The 14,057-nt window shown below is 40.0% G+C and overlaps 1 non-coding gene across 1 annotated transcript; it reads right to left on the bottom strand.

The window, feature by feature from the left end:
* Nucleotides 1-4,942: 4,942 nt before the first annotated feature.
* On the bottom strand, nt 4,943-5,049 carry LOC141572637 (U6 spliceosomal RNA). Its single transcript, XR_012497945.1, has one exon. It is a non-coding gene; the product is annotated as a U6 spliceosomal RNA (small nuclear RNA).
* Nucleotides 5,050-14,057: the final 9,008 nt, after the last annotated feature.

Here is a 14,057-nt window from a genome sequence, read left to right as displayed (position 1 = left end):
ATGCTTTTAGAAATTTATCCATTTCTTCCAGATTACCCAATTTGTTGGCATATAATTATTTGTAACATTTTCTTATAATCCTTTGTATTTTTGTGGTGTCAGTTGTCATTTCTCCTCTTTCATTTCTGATTTTATTTATTCAGGTCCTCTCTCTTTTTATTTTCTTGATGAATCTGGCTAAAGGTTTATCAATTTTGTTTATCTTTTCAAACAACCAACTTTTGGTTTCATTGATCTTTTTTACTTTTTTTTGAGACTCTGTCTTTGTTTACTTCCATTCTGATCTTTATTATTTCCTTCCTTCTACTTCCTTTGGGCTTTGTTTGCTGTTATTTTTTTAGTTCCTTTAAGTGTAATATTAAATTGTTTATTTGAGATTTTTCTTGTTTCTTGAGGTAGGCCTCAAGAAACTGCTTGTACTGCTATGAATTTCCCTCTTAGAACTCCTTTCGTTGTGTCCAATATATTTGGGGTCATTATGTTTTCATTTTTCATTTATCTCAAGGTCTCTTTTGATTTCTTCCTTGATTTTGTTGTTGACCCATTCATTATTTAGTAGCATGTTATTTAGCCTCCATGTATTTATCTGCCTTTCAGGTTTTCTTTCTTGTAATTGTTTTTCTATTTTCATACCATTTTGGTCAAAGAAGACACTTGATATGATTTCAACCTTCTTTAATTTATTGAGACTTGTTTTGTGGCCTAACATATGGTCTATCTTGGAAAATGTTGCATGTGCACTTGAAAAGAATGTATATTCTGTTGCTTTGTGGTAAAATTCTCTAAAAATATCAATTAAATCCATCTGGTTTAGTGTGTCATTTAAGGTCTCTGTTTCTTTGTTGATTTTCTATCTGTAAGATCTGTCCATTGGTGTCAATGGGGTATTAAAGTCCCCTACTAAGATTGTATTACTGTCAATCTCTCCTTTTATGTCTGTCAATCTTTGCTTTATATACTGGGGGTGCCAAAAAAATGTACACTATTTTTTAAAATAAATTCTATTGGGGAATATTGGGGGACAGTGTGTTTCTCCAGGCTGTTGTCCTTCAATCTAGTTGTGGAGAGTGCTATTTCAGTCACCATTTTTCAATCTTTAGCTGCAAGGGGTGCAGCCCACCATCCCAGGCAGGAATTGAACCAGCAACTTTGTATTGAGAGCTCACGCTCCAACCAACCGAGCCATCCGGCTACCCCTCTGGAAGCTCAGAGGTACCTTGTTGTCCCCAATCCAGTCATGGAGGGCGCAGCCCACTCGCCCTCATGGGAGTTGAACCAGCAAGCCCGCTGTTCAGAGCTCACGCTCCAACCAACTGAGTCATCAGGCCACCCCAAAAAATGTACACATTTTAAGAGATGCTATCTGTGTATTATTTTTCAGAGTTGAATTGAATTATGGTAGCAATGCGTAGTATGACATTTGCTCAAAAGATGGCATTAATCAAATGAATGCTAGCGTCATTCATTGTATTACAATTTTAATACAATTTTTTTCTTTCTTAAAATGTGTATACATTTTTTTGGCACCCTTTGTATTTAGGTGGTTCTATGTTGGGTGCATAAATGTTTATATGGGTTATATCCTCTTCTTGGATTGATCCCTTTATCATTATGTGATGTCCCTCTTTGTCGTTTATTATAGCCTTTGTTGTCAAGTCTATTTTGTCTGATATAAATATCGCTACCCCAGCTTTTTTTTTCATTTCCATTTGCATGAAATATCTTTTTCCTTTCAATCAAAGAGAAATATCTCTTTACTTTCAATCTGTGTGTGTCATTCGATCTGAAGTGGGTCTCTTATAGAAAGCATATGTAAGGGTCTTGCTTTCTTATCCATTCAGCTACCCTATGTGTTTTAAGTGGGGCATTTAATCCATTCACATTTACAGAGACTATTGATAGATATATAGTTATTGGCATTTTATTATTCATATTTATGTTCTTCTCCCCTCCCCCTTCTTCTTCATAAAGAAGTCACTTTAACATTCCTTGTAATACTGGTTTGGTGGTGATGAACTCCTTTAGCTTTTTCTTGTCTTGGAAGATCTTTATCTGTCCTTCGATTTTAAATGATAGCCTTTCTGGACAGAGTAATCTTGGTTGTAGGTCTTTGCTTTTCATCACTTTGAATATTGCATGTAAATCCTTTCTTGCCTGTAAAATTTGTTGGGAAATGAGGTGACAATTTTATGGGAGCTCCCTCATAAGTAACTACTGTGTGTCCCCAAAAATAAGACCTAGCCAGACAATCAGCTCTAATGCGTCGTTTGGAGCAAAAATTAATATAAGACCCGGTCTTATTTTACTATAAGACTGAGTCTATAATATAATATAATATAATATAATATAATATAATATAATATAATATAATATAATATAATATAATAATGGGTCTTATGTTAATTTTTGCTCCAAAAGATGCATTAGAGCTGATTGTCCAGCTAGGTCTTACTTTCAGGGAAACAGGGTAGTTGCCTTTCTCTTGTGGCTTTTAGGATTCTCTCTTTGTCTTTAACCTTTGCAATTTAATTATAATGTGTCTTGGTGTGGGCCTGTTTGCATTCATCTTGTTTGAGACTCTATGTGTATCCTGAGCTTGTATGTATTTTTCTTTTGCCAGGTTAGGAAAATTTTCCATCATTATTTCTTCAAATAGTCTCTCAATCCCTTGCTTTCTCTCTTGTCCTTTGGTGCCCCTATGAAGTGAATGTTGTTATACTTGATGTTGTCCCAGAGGTCTCTTAATCTAGCCTCATTTATTAAAATTGTTTTTTTTCTTTTTGCTGTTCCAGTTAGGTGTTTTATGCTAATATGTCTTTCAAATTGCTGATTTGATACTTTGCTTCATTTAGTCTGCTGCTGATTCCTTCTAGTGCATTCTTCATTTCAGTTGTTGTATTCTTTATTTCTGACTGGATTTTTTTTGTACTTACTAGCTCTTTGTTGAAGTTCTCACTAAGCTCATTTATTCTTCCCCTAAGTTCATTGAGCATCCTTATAACCATGGTTTTGAACTCTGTATATAGTAGGATGGTTGCCTCCATCTTGTTTAGTTCTTTTTCTGGACTTTTCTCTTATTCTTTCATTTGGGACATATTTATTTGTTTCCTCATTTTGGCTGTCTCTCTATGTTTGTTTCTATGTATTAGGAAGATCTGCTATGTCTCCCACTCTTGAGCAGGTGGCCTTATGTAGTAGGTGCTCTGTGGGGCCCAATGGCACAGTCTTCCTGGTCACTTGCACTGGGTGCTCCAGGAGTGTCCTTTGTGGGAGTTGTGTGTGGTCCTCTGTTATATTTAAGCCTTGTTTACTATTAGCACATCAGTGGGTGGAATTGACCCTCAGGCTGTCTGGCTGTGGGGTTTGGCCACATCCATAGCTTTTGAGCTTTTATGCAGGGGGCTTAACCCGGGTAGTGGGATTCACACCAATGCACTCTTGTGCCTGTTGAGACCACTCTTTAGGTGTGCCACTTGTGGGGCTAATTTGGTGGTGCTCTGCTGTGGTCCAAAGCCAACCTCCAGATTTGTTGGTTCTAGCACCTTTTGGGAGGGGCTGTGGTGCAGGCCCATGTCAGCCACCATCTGTGATCAGCTGGGGATTACATGATAGGAGCTACAAAGCAATACATGGTTGGTTGTTCACTGTGCTAGACATGGAGCCGTATGGGAGAGGCCACACTACGAACTGAAGATGGTTGCCACCAGTATGGGGCCTCGGGTAGCTCTGCAAAAAGCCAGGACTCCCTGAATCCTGCCTCTACCTGCCAGCTCTCATAAGTTTCAGCTGCTGATAGAGCCTCGTGCTGTAACTGAGTTGGGTGAAGCTGAGCCTCAGAGAGTCTCCACAGTGGGATGAGTGTTGTTCACCAAGTTAATGTACATTCTGGTTTGGTGCCAGTGCTGAGCCTGGAGCTACTCAGGAAAAGTCTCAGAGCACACCAAGGCCAGCTACACACCTGGGGCCTGCAGACCCCAAGAGTTGTCAAACAGAGTACAACGAGGGCAGGGCTGGCTGCTGGCTGAAAAAGTACCTCCCACATGGCATGAGTTGGATGGGGCCCAGTCCCAGGCAATCACCAGGGTGGGGTGAGGCCAATGCAGATTCAAATTGACCATATGAGGAGGGGCTCAACACAGGAATGATGACACCTGCCTGATGGCTTCGGGGAAGAACGACTCAACACAGGGAAAATGGTGACTTTCCCTCCAGTCTTCGCTTTGAAGCCACAGATCTCAGTCTTTCCCTATATGTCTCTGACATCTTCCAAGTCACTGTATTTATGCTGGAGCCCAGAGTGAGTGCCTACGAGTAAGTGGGTGTGCAGATCCTTTAAGAGGATGTCTCGGTTTCCTTCAGCCTTCTGTCTCACCTGGACAGTCTGAATCCCTACTGTTTTTCACAGGCAGATGTTGTGTGTGGGCTCTCCTCTTCCCTGCACTGGTACTCTGGGCTGGGGAGCCCAGTTTGGGATTGGGGTCTCTCGCTTCTCTGAGGGGTGGGGAGGAGCTCCGTGGCTGAGATATTCCTCCTGATTCTCAATCACCACACGCAGGTGTGGGGCCAGCCTGTTTCACATCTCCATCCCTCATACCAATCTCTATGTGGCTTCTTTATATCCCCAGTTATAGGACTTCTGTTCAGCTAGACTTCAGTGGTTCTCCAGGTTGATTGTTCTATAATTTAGTTGTAAGTTTAATGTGGTTGTAGGAGGAGGCAAGCACAGCATTTATCCACTACACCATCTTGGATCCTCCAATTTGCCACTTGCTCTTTTATTCAAATTTTAGAATTAGCTTTCACTAAAACTTTGTTGGGATTTTTATTGGATTTGCATTATTTTTACAGATTAATGTGCATAAAATTAAAAATTTTCCTATATTGGTTCCTTTCATACACACACTATTTTTCCATTAATTTATGTCTATTTTAATGTCTTTTTAAAAATATGGAATGCTTCAGGAATTTGCATGTCATCTTTCTGCAGGGGCTGTGATAATCTTCTCTGTATTGTTCTAATTTTAGTATATGTGTTGCCGAAGCAAGCACTCAGAAGATATTTAACTGTTGGAATATATCAGGAAAGAAAGGTAAGAGGTCACATGTTCTTTATGTTCTTTATGAGACAATAACTGAAAAATACATTAATGTGGACTAATTGTATCTATTAATCATAAAAGCATTTAGTTGTGTACTGACAAGGGGGGAAATTGTTCTGGCTTTTGCTATCTTGCCTCTTCTATTATCTGAATAGAAGTTGTTTTTCTGTTGGTGGTCTTGACAGGAGAAATACAGTAGGACAAAGGTGTTGGGAGGACAGGAAAAGGAAAAGGAAAAGTGAAGAAAGTGGTCAGACCTGATGATGCAGAGGGCTGGGGAGTTGGACATATTGACTAGGCAAGTAAAATGAGTGGAGAGCCCTGGGGTGAAGCAAAGGGGATGACAGAAAATTTGGATTCTCTGAGTTTGTTAACTCTTGAAGACCAGCAGCATAGCTTAGAATGGTGTTAGAAATTCAGAATATTGGCCCCAACTTAGACCTACCCAAACAGAATCTGCATTTTAACTAGATCCCTTGGTAATTCTTATGCACATTAAAGTTCCAGAAGCTCTTAGTCTCTTCCAATCAGTCTGAGACAGTCCTGATCATGTCATCAGCCTTAGACCTATTAATAGATGAGACTGGTTTGGTTGCCTAGAGACCTGGGTATCTGGTTCCTCCTGGAGACTCTGAGTCTCAGTGTTATCTTACCACTTTGGCCAAAGCCTTGCGACTCCAGTCGGCCTCAGTTTCTCTGCTAAGCACTTCAGTTCTCTGCAGGGGTTGGATCCTTGCCCTAGACCCCAGCTTCCTCAGCTCAGGTCCTGATGCTCTGCCAAACTCTTGCTCTCTCCTTCCCTTGGGAAATAGGATGTGATTTCCTACTCCCCTCTCAGCTTCTGGCTGGGGGTCTGCTCTGACTGAACTGCTCACCTGGAACCATGCCTGATTTTGAGTATTTTCACCTGGATTTCTTCCAGAACTGTGTTCTGTTGGCAGATAGGACTCAATCAGATATCTAAATAGCCTAGCCCGATCTGAGCTAGTCATGCCCTATGACCACTGCACACTGGCCTGCCTGGCTGCCTGCTGGGGGTGGGCCAGCTTATGAAGACAGGCTCTGTCCTTTCTGGAGCCTGCCCTGTACCTAAACGTTTCCTACAAATGAGGAAGAGGCTGCCAGAGATTGAGGGAAGCATGCCTCAGTCCCTTCTCTCTCTTAACACCTATGACTCCAGGACTTCATGGGCCGCTTCTTTGTGGACCTGAAATTCCAAACACTGCACTTGGAGCCCTTTATGTAAAAAGGAATTCTAAAAGTCCTAGAAGATTATTGAGTAAAAACAGACTTAGTGGTTTTACCCAACTTGTACTTTTGGCTCTCTTCCCAAGGTAGAGAAAAACATTTTTTGTTGCCTGACTTATTTTACAGAAACAGGCCAATCCAGGCTCAATAATTTCTCTGGTTACCATATAACCATTTCACTTTAACTGATCGTATTATACCTCCTGTCATGTGGAACATTATACAAAGTGTATCACACCTGCTACTGTGTTTTAAGTCAGCGCAAAATGGCATGAAGTTGGAAACAATCAGTTGTAGAGGCCCACTTTGAAATAAACATTACTCTGTATTAATTAATAATAAGCACTGATTATATATTTAAGACTGCTGCATCATTTGTATTCCCAATAATTATTTTTATGGTGATTTTGTTTTTTTAAAGAAGAAAAAAAAACAAAGAAAGAAAACAGAAAGAAAGCAGTGTGGCAGCACCCACAGTAGCTAAGTAATGATATGGGTGTTGCTTCATTATTTGCATATATAACACTTTCACAAGACTCCAAATGTCTTACAAAAGAAAATAAAAATTGCAGTAAAGATATGGTAACACATAAAGAAAACAATTATCCAAAGGAAGATTTAAGTTTGGTATAAATCACACAGAAAGCATGGATCAGTGTCCACTGACTCCATTGGCACATACAAAGGAAGGCACACAGTGGCATTTGCCATGTTCACAAAAGAAGTTACATGTAAAATAGAAGTAAAAGTAGTAATAAAAAATGTCTACAATAATTTTGAATAAGAAATATATGCTATTTAACAAAATCACTCCAAGTTTCTAAAGTTGCATGCTGATCTCATTGAATTAGCAGGGATGGGTAAATATGTTTTTCCAAAAGGCAATCTTGGCTAAGAAAAATCAAAGTTCCTAGAAAGAAGTTATTCAAGACTAGAAAGAGTAAATGGATAGGAAATAGAATACATATAAACATTAACTATTCATTGCTTCTTTCTAAAGTTCCAAATTTTCTCAGGATAGACTTTAGTTGATAAATCATGAAGAAACTGTATTGAAGTTTATGTAAAAATCCCAATTTTGATGAATATCATGAAGGTTCTCCTTTAGTTGCTTTTGATTTTATGCCTGCTGTTATGTCACTATTTGAACAAGGTTCCAACAAACCATTTGAATTTTCAAAAAAAGGGAAACCTGGTACAGGAGGAAAGTACTCCCAGGAAAATGTTACAGAAGTTTAAAAACTGGTAAATATATAGAGCAACACATCACTACTCATGATGCTATAACTTTAGTGTGTGTAGTTATAGTCAAACCACTAAAAAAATTATGTCATTTTCCTTCCTTGTATCTCTTTTGTTTTCACCAGTCACATGGCAAAATCAACAAATACTACATCATCCCACTGAGGATTCAGCTGTGGAAAAAGCATCGCTCGCTCATCTCTAGGGTAGCTATTATTAGCTTGCTTTGATTTTCTCATACGATACATACTCACACTTATTAAGCTGTTTGTATGACTCCTTTGTCATATTGCTCTATGAAAATGGCTATTGCTATGCAGGGCACTCCAGGGAAACTTAAGGGTCCCCATTTCCATAGTCCTTTCCAAAATTAATGTAATCCCTCTATTTTAAAACATTATTTGGGGGAGGGGGAACATGTAACATCATATCTACACAGATTCCAAACCTCTCTACAGAAAATCTTACAATCCCTGTACTGGATAGTATAGTGGGTCTTGCCAAATCTATGTCCACCTAGAACCTATGAATATGACCTTATTTTGAAATAAGGTCTTTGTAGATGTAATGGAGTTAAGATGATGTGGTACTGGATTAGGGTGGGCCCTAAATCCAATGACAGATGTCCTTATAAGAAGGCCATACAGAGACACATACAAGAAAAATGAATATCTTGTGAAGATAGAGGTGAAAATTGAAATGATGCAACTACAAGCCAAGAAATACCAAGGATTGCCAGCAACCACCAGACGCTGGGAGAGATACTTAGAATAGATTCTATCTTGGAGCCATTGGAGGGGTGTGGCCCCATTGACACTTTGATTTTGGCTTTCTAGTCTCCAGAACTGTGAGATATAACTTTCTATTATTTAAATGAACCAGTTTGTGGTATTTTGTTATGGCAGCCCTAAAAAACAATTATAATGCCCAATCACCTAATTATGAAAATACGTAAATGAATTATAGAAAGACTTGATATTAACTTTCCCTTAGATGATGAAACTAGGGAAGGAAACGGCTACTTGTTATAGTGACATGGCAAGTATGAACCGAACATGTGATCAGAATTTGGTCATTCTAGCATCACGAGGCAGGTATAATTGTAAAAGAATGAAAGTTTCAGTAGAAGCGCTAAGACATAGATGTCATGTTCTAAAGTGAGGTCTGAGATCCTCACTTAGCAAAATTTGCAGAGTGTTGTCAAAATCTAATTACATGGCTTTTCAACCCCTTACATTGATCAAAAGTACATTAAATCTGAAGACTAGAGACATGAGGTGAGGATTATTTTGTAGGAGTAATCTGTGTGCTGCATGATCTTCCCACCCCAAATCTATCAGGGGCAGAGAATGTGAATGGTTCCCTGGGGTCAGACATGGGCCACCCACAAGAGAAAGCAGGCATGTGTTATCTCACATCCTTTCCAAAAGGGTCATCTGGATGAGTGACCAGATGAATCAAACAGCTAGAGTTGGTACCAGATTCCCAGGGTCTGAGGAAGAATAAGTGATCATATTAAGATGTACTCTGTCTGTAGGGAAGTACAGGTGAGAGAAGCCCTACCCTGGAGTGTCTCCAAAGAACCCATACAACACCAACAAGAGAGGCAACTCTGAATACCTGTCAAGGCCAGAGAACTCTGATACTAGATCTTCACAAGATAAGTAAGAACTTCCCTGCTTCCCTTTCTTCATCTTCCTCCCAGTACTCCAGCCTCAGAGAAGTGTGAAATCACCTTCAGAAAGCTGAAAGGGTCAGAGATGGGGAAAAGATAGAGACCACAAGCTGCTCTCCAACCCAACTGTAGGCCTTTGTGGAAGCTGAGCTGGGGAGGGGAGAAGCCTCACTTCTGACGTTTTTACCATGACACGAACCTAAATGTGTCAATTATTGACCAAAGAGTATATTACCTGGAAGTGACCAGAAGAATAAAAATTTGCTCTAAGTTTCATTCAAAAGCAGAGACAGTGTTAACTGTGAAATACACTTGAAGTGTTGCTTTAGGACTGGTTACATCCTATGAGTCATGCTTTTACTATGTAATAGTTACATAATCATTTCTAAATGCAATTGAATAGAGCAGTTTTTAGCGCCTTCTATATAGTTTTCCCCTATGACGTCACTGTGCGTCTATCTGAACTTTGGAAAATTATATGTCAAATTGTCCTCACAGAGAATTTTGTCCTTTTTACTTACTGTTTATCAGCACTTGTGAAATGTCTAAACTGAAAAGCATTATATGCTTGGTACGGATTAGGTGCTCAATAAGTGTTGAATTAATAAAGACATGAATGGGTAGTGAAGAGAAGCCCTGATTGCCCAGATTCTTTATAAACCCGGGGTATTCCCAAATTCTTTTCTGGTAGAGTAAGAACTATCCCAAGTTTGTGATTTCTGAGAAATTCCAACCAGATATTTATGGTCTCCTTACATGGAATTATAGAACCTTAGCATTAGAAGGAAACTTAGGGGGTGACTTAGTCCAACCCCTTCATTTTATAGGTGAAGGCCCAAAGAAGTGAAATCATTTGATTATGGTTACCTTTTCCAGTAGTGTCAGTGCTAAGCCTGGGAAGGCTGATAGCTGACTCATTAATAGTGATGTTCTTTGGTTTGTGGGCTTCTTGCTACCTTGTCTTTGAGTGATAGCTCACACTCCCTTTATTAGTTTTCTGATCAATAAAGAGAGAAGTTGCATGAAATTGCCTTCACATGATAAACAAACATGAAGTATCTACTTGAGCTAAAAACTGCATGATAGAATTGGAACAGAGAGAAGAATATGGACCAGTGACTGCCCTCAAGGAGCTTATAGCCAAATCAGGGAGACAGACAAGTGAAAAACAACTATGACAAAGTGGGCCGAGTGCTATGATAGAAGTAAACACAGTGAGTTGTGGAGCCACTTAGGAAAAATCACCCAATTCAGCCTAAGGGTCATGGAGAGCTTGTTAGAAGAGGTGACATGTAAGTTGAGTCCTGAGAATGAGGAAAATTTAAAAGCATGGTGTGTTCAGAAAACCCCAAGTTCTATACAGTGGAGGTGTCATTGAGTGTAAGAGGGGAGGGAAGAGAGATTGCACCAGAGAGATAGATACATAGGCACCCAAATATGGAGGGACTTCCATGCTGCATTAAAGTGTGTAAACTTCACAGAAAGTCTATCAGAAACTACTGAAGTATGTTTTGCAAGGAAGTGCTGAGGCCTGACTTCTGTCACAGATATGTCAGTCTAACTGCAGTTTGGGGAATGGCTTTGAGGAAGATAACATAGGCAAAGAGGCTAGCTGGGAAACTATTGAAATAAACCAGGTTAAAAAAAAATGACAGTAGAGATGGACAAGGCAGAAGAATTTCAGAACAATGATCTATGCAGTGCATTGTGTAACCCTTCCACACCCCATTCAAACATCAAAGCCCTAAGGTACAATGTGATATTTGGTAGTGGGGTCTTTGGGAGATAATTCGGTTTGGATGAGGTCATGAGGGTGAGGACTTCATGATGGGATTAGTGCACTTATAAGAAGAGATGCCAGAGAGCTTACAGTCTCCACCATGTGAGGACACATCAAGAAGGCAGTCCTCTACCAGCTTGCCAGCAAGTCCTCACCAGAAATGATCATGCTGACACCTTGATTTCAGCCTTCCAGACTTCAGAACTGTGAGAAAATAAAGCTACCCAGGTTAAGCTCCCCAGTCTGTGGCATTTTGTTATGGCACCTTGAGCTGACTGATATACAATGGAAGTGGAATGAAGGATGTGGTGATAGATCAGATATAGGAAATAAAGAAAGTGAGGAGTCAAGAGTTGGATGAGAGTTAAGAGTTGGATGAGTGTTCAGGTTGGGTGTGTAAATAGAGAAGAGAAGTAGGCCTAAAACAGGGAATATTGGCAGAAAAGGGGGAAACTTGATAGAGACCGAAGAGTGTAGCCAGGGAGATTAAGGGAAAGCAGAAGAAGCCAAGAGAAGTCATGTTTTTCAAAAAGAAGATATTGTTTAATTGTGCAAAAACTATAAAGATGTCAAGTAAGATAAAGTTGAAAGGTGTCTGCTGTAATAAATGCCTTTGGAGATCTTGGCAAGAATTGTTTAAACATTGTGAGGGCAGAAGTTGGACTTCAGTTGGTTGAGGAGGGAATAGAATGACAGCTAGTATAGACAGCTAGTGTAGAAACACATTAACGAATCCTGGCTTTGAAGTGGGGAAGAAAGGTAGAGAAGTAATAAGAAGGGAAGCAAGAGGGATTTTTTTAAATGATGAAAGACAAGCTTTTAGTAGGGATGATGCTGAGCAAGAACTAGAAGAGAGGCAACTAAGTAATTGGTGACTAAGTTTACTGAGTGAGCAGGCCACGATGGGCTACACAGCTCACACTCAGGTGCTGGCTTTAGAAGGCTCATAGAACAGAAGGAAGAATGAGTATACAAATACATGGTGATGGAAGGAGAACTAACTCTGGGTGGTGAACACACAATGGGATTTATAGATGATGTAATACAGAATTGTCACCTGAAATCTATGTAATTTTACTAACAATTGTCACCCCAATAAATTTAAAAAATAAATTTTTAAAAAAATCCCACAGACAACATAAAAAAAAAAAAAAAAGGATGAGTACAGATGTGTGCAAGATTGTAGGTATGGAGTCAATTCTACCTGATGGCTTCCATTTTCTCCATGAAATAGCAGGTGAGAGTGAGACAGGTGGGGAGATGTCAGGAAAGGGATTGAAGGAGGTGGCTTTAGTAACTGCTGTGAGGAACGGGAAAGAGAGAGACAGAGCGCTGACCATAAACACAATAGGAACGGGCAGCAGCATGGGGAAACTGGAAATTCTATACCATGGAATTCTGGTTCACCAATTCCCTCCACGGTGCAATTTTTCTCCTTCATATTCAGCTGCTTAGTAGAAGAAGGCAGAAAATTAGGTTGTTACAAAGTTTTGATTTTGCCAGTGAATGAGAATGAAGGACAATGCGAAAGAAGTTGAAGATTATGGCAAGAGAGTGGTAGAAACGATAGACCATGGGGTCTCCTTAGATAGGGATGGAACTAAATGTAGGAACAGGGTCATAGATGAAGAGAAAGTAGCAAAGTCAAGAGAGCAGACAACTTAATGAGGCAGAAAAACAGGTATATTGAGTATAAAACAGTCAGAGAACTAGAAGCAAAAAGATGAGGTCAAGAATCGAGGGATTTTGAATTTAAGAGTTTCGGGTGCTGCAGTTCTGGGCGGGCCTTAGTGTTGGGGGGCTGACATGGAGTGAAAGTAAAGTCCTTACAGTTGATGAGCTCAAGGAATTAAAAAGTTAGGTGCGCAGAGGATTTCCACCTCTGGAAAGATGGACTAGACATACTTTTCCCTGTTCCTCCTTCTAGGTACAAGTAAAACACCTGGATGTTATAACTAAAAACAAATGTAAAAAGACTGAGAGGTAAAATGAAGAAAGCAGACCAGCTAGGAATCTTGAGATTAGAGACACGATATTGTGGTGAGTTTCCTGAGTTTTCTTTTTGTCTCGTATATTGCAGACTCAGAGGGGAAAAAGCCAGCAGCTCTGAAAAACCAATGGAAAGAGATTTAGAAAAAAAAAAAAGACCCAACAGAAGTCTGTTTTCTCCATCCAAAGAACAAGGAACAAGACAGGTTAGGAAGACAGAAAACTTTTAGGCAATAATAGCTTTACTAGAGTTAAATGCTGCAGAAAACCTATGACCCCACCTCCACCGATGAAGTCTGAGTGGGGAGCCTACACTTCCACACTCACCAGGCTCCAGCTAGGCATCTGAATCCCCCTGCTAGGACTTCCATCTTTGCTCATCCTTCCAATCCCTCTCACCCCCATGGTATCAACTGGGACTATATAGGGAGCATAGACTAGTACTCTTACCCTGAAATAACAAGGCATCCTTCTCTCTCCCCATTGTGGCGGTGTCAGAGGAGGCTAGGGGTAATGGTAATCCCTTGATTATCAAGGGCGGCTGAGTGAGAACCTGGACTGTTATCATCACCCGACAGTAACGAGGCAATTCTCCTAACCCCGCCCCCTGTAAAAGCAGTGTCAGAAGAACCAGCTAAAACAAAAGGTTAAAATAAGATCCAAAGCCTCATAAGATATACCCAAAGTATCCAGGTTTCAAAAAAAAATTTCTTGTCATACCTTCTGTATTAGTTTCCTAGGGGTGCCCTAACAAAGTACCACAAATCTGGTGGCTGAAACAAAAGCAGTTTATTCTTTCACAGTCTTGGAGGCTAGAAGCCAGAAGTCAAGGTGTCAGCAGAGTCATGGTTCCTCTGAAGTCTCTAGGTAAGAATCCTTCTCTGCCTCTTCCTAGCTTCTGGTGACTCCTGACATTACTTGTAGCTGCAATCACTCCAATCCCAGCCTCTCTCATCACACGACTGTCTTCCTTGTGTGTGTGTCCATGTGCCCTTTTCTTATAAGGACACCAGTCATTGGATTT

Source organism: Rhinolophus sinicus, linkage group LG06, assembly GCF_036562045.2.
Source record: "Rhinolophus sinicus isolate RSC01 linkage group LG06, ASM3656204v1, whole genome shotgun sequence".
Lineage (NCBI taxonomy): Eukaryota > Metazoa > Chordata > Mammalia > Chiroptera > Rhinolophidae > Rhinolophus > Rhinolophus sinicus.
This window is presented reverse-complemented; position numbering and strand designations above follow the sequence as displayed.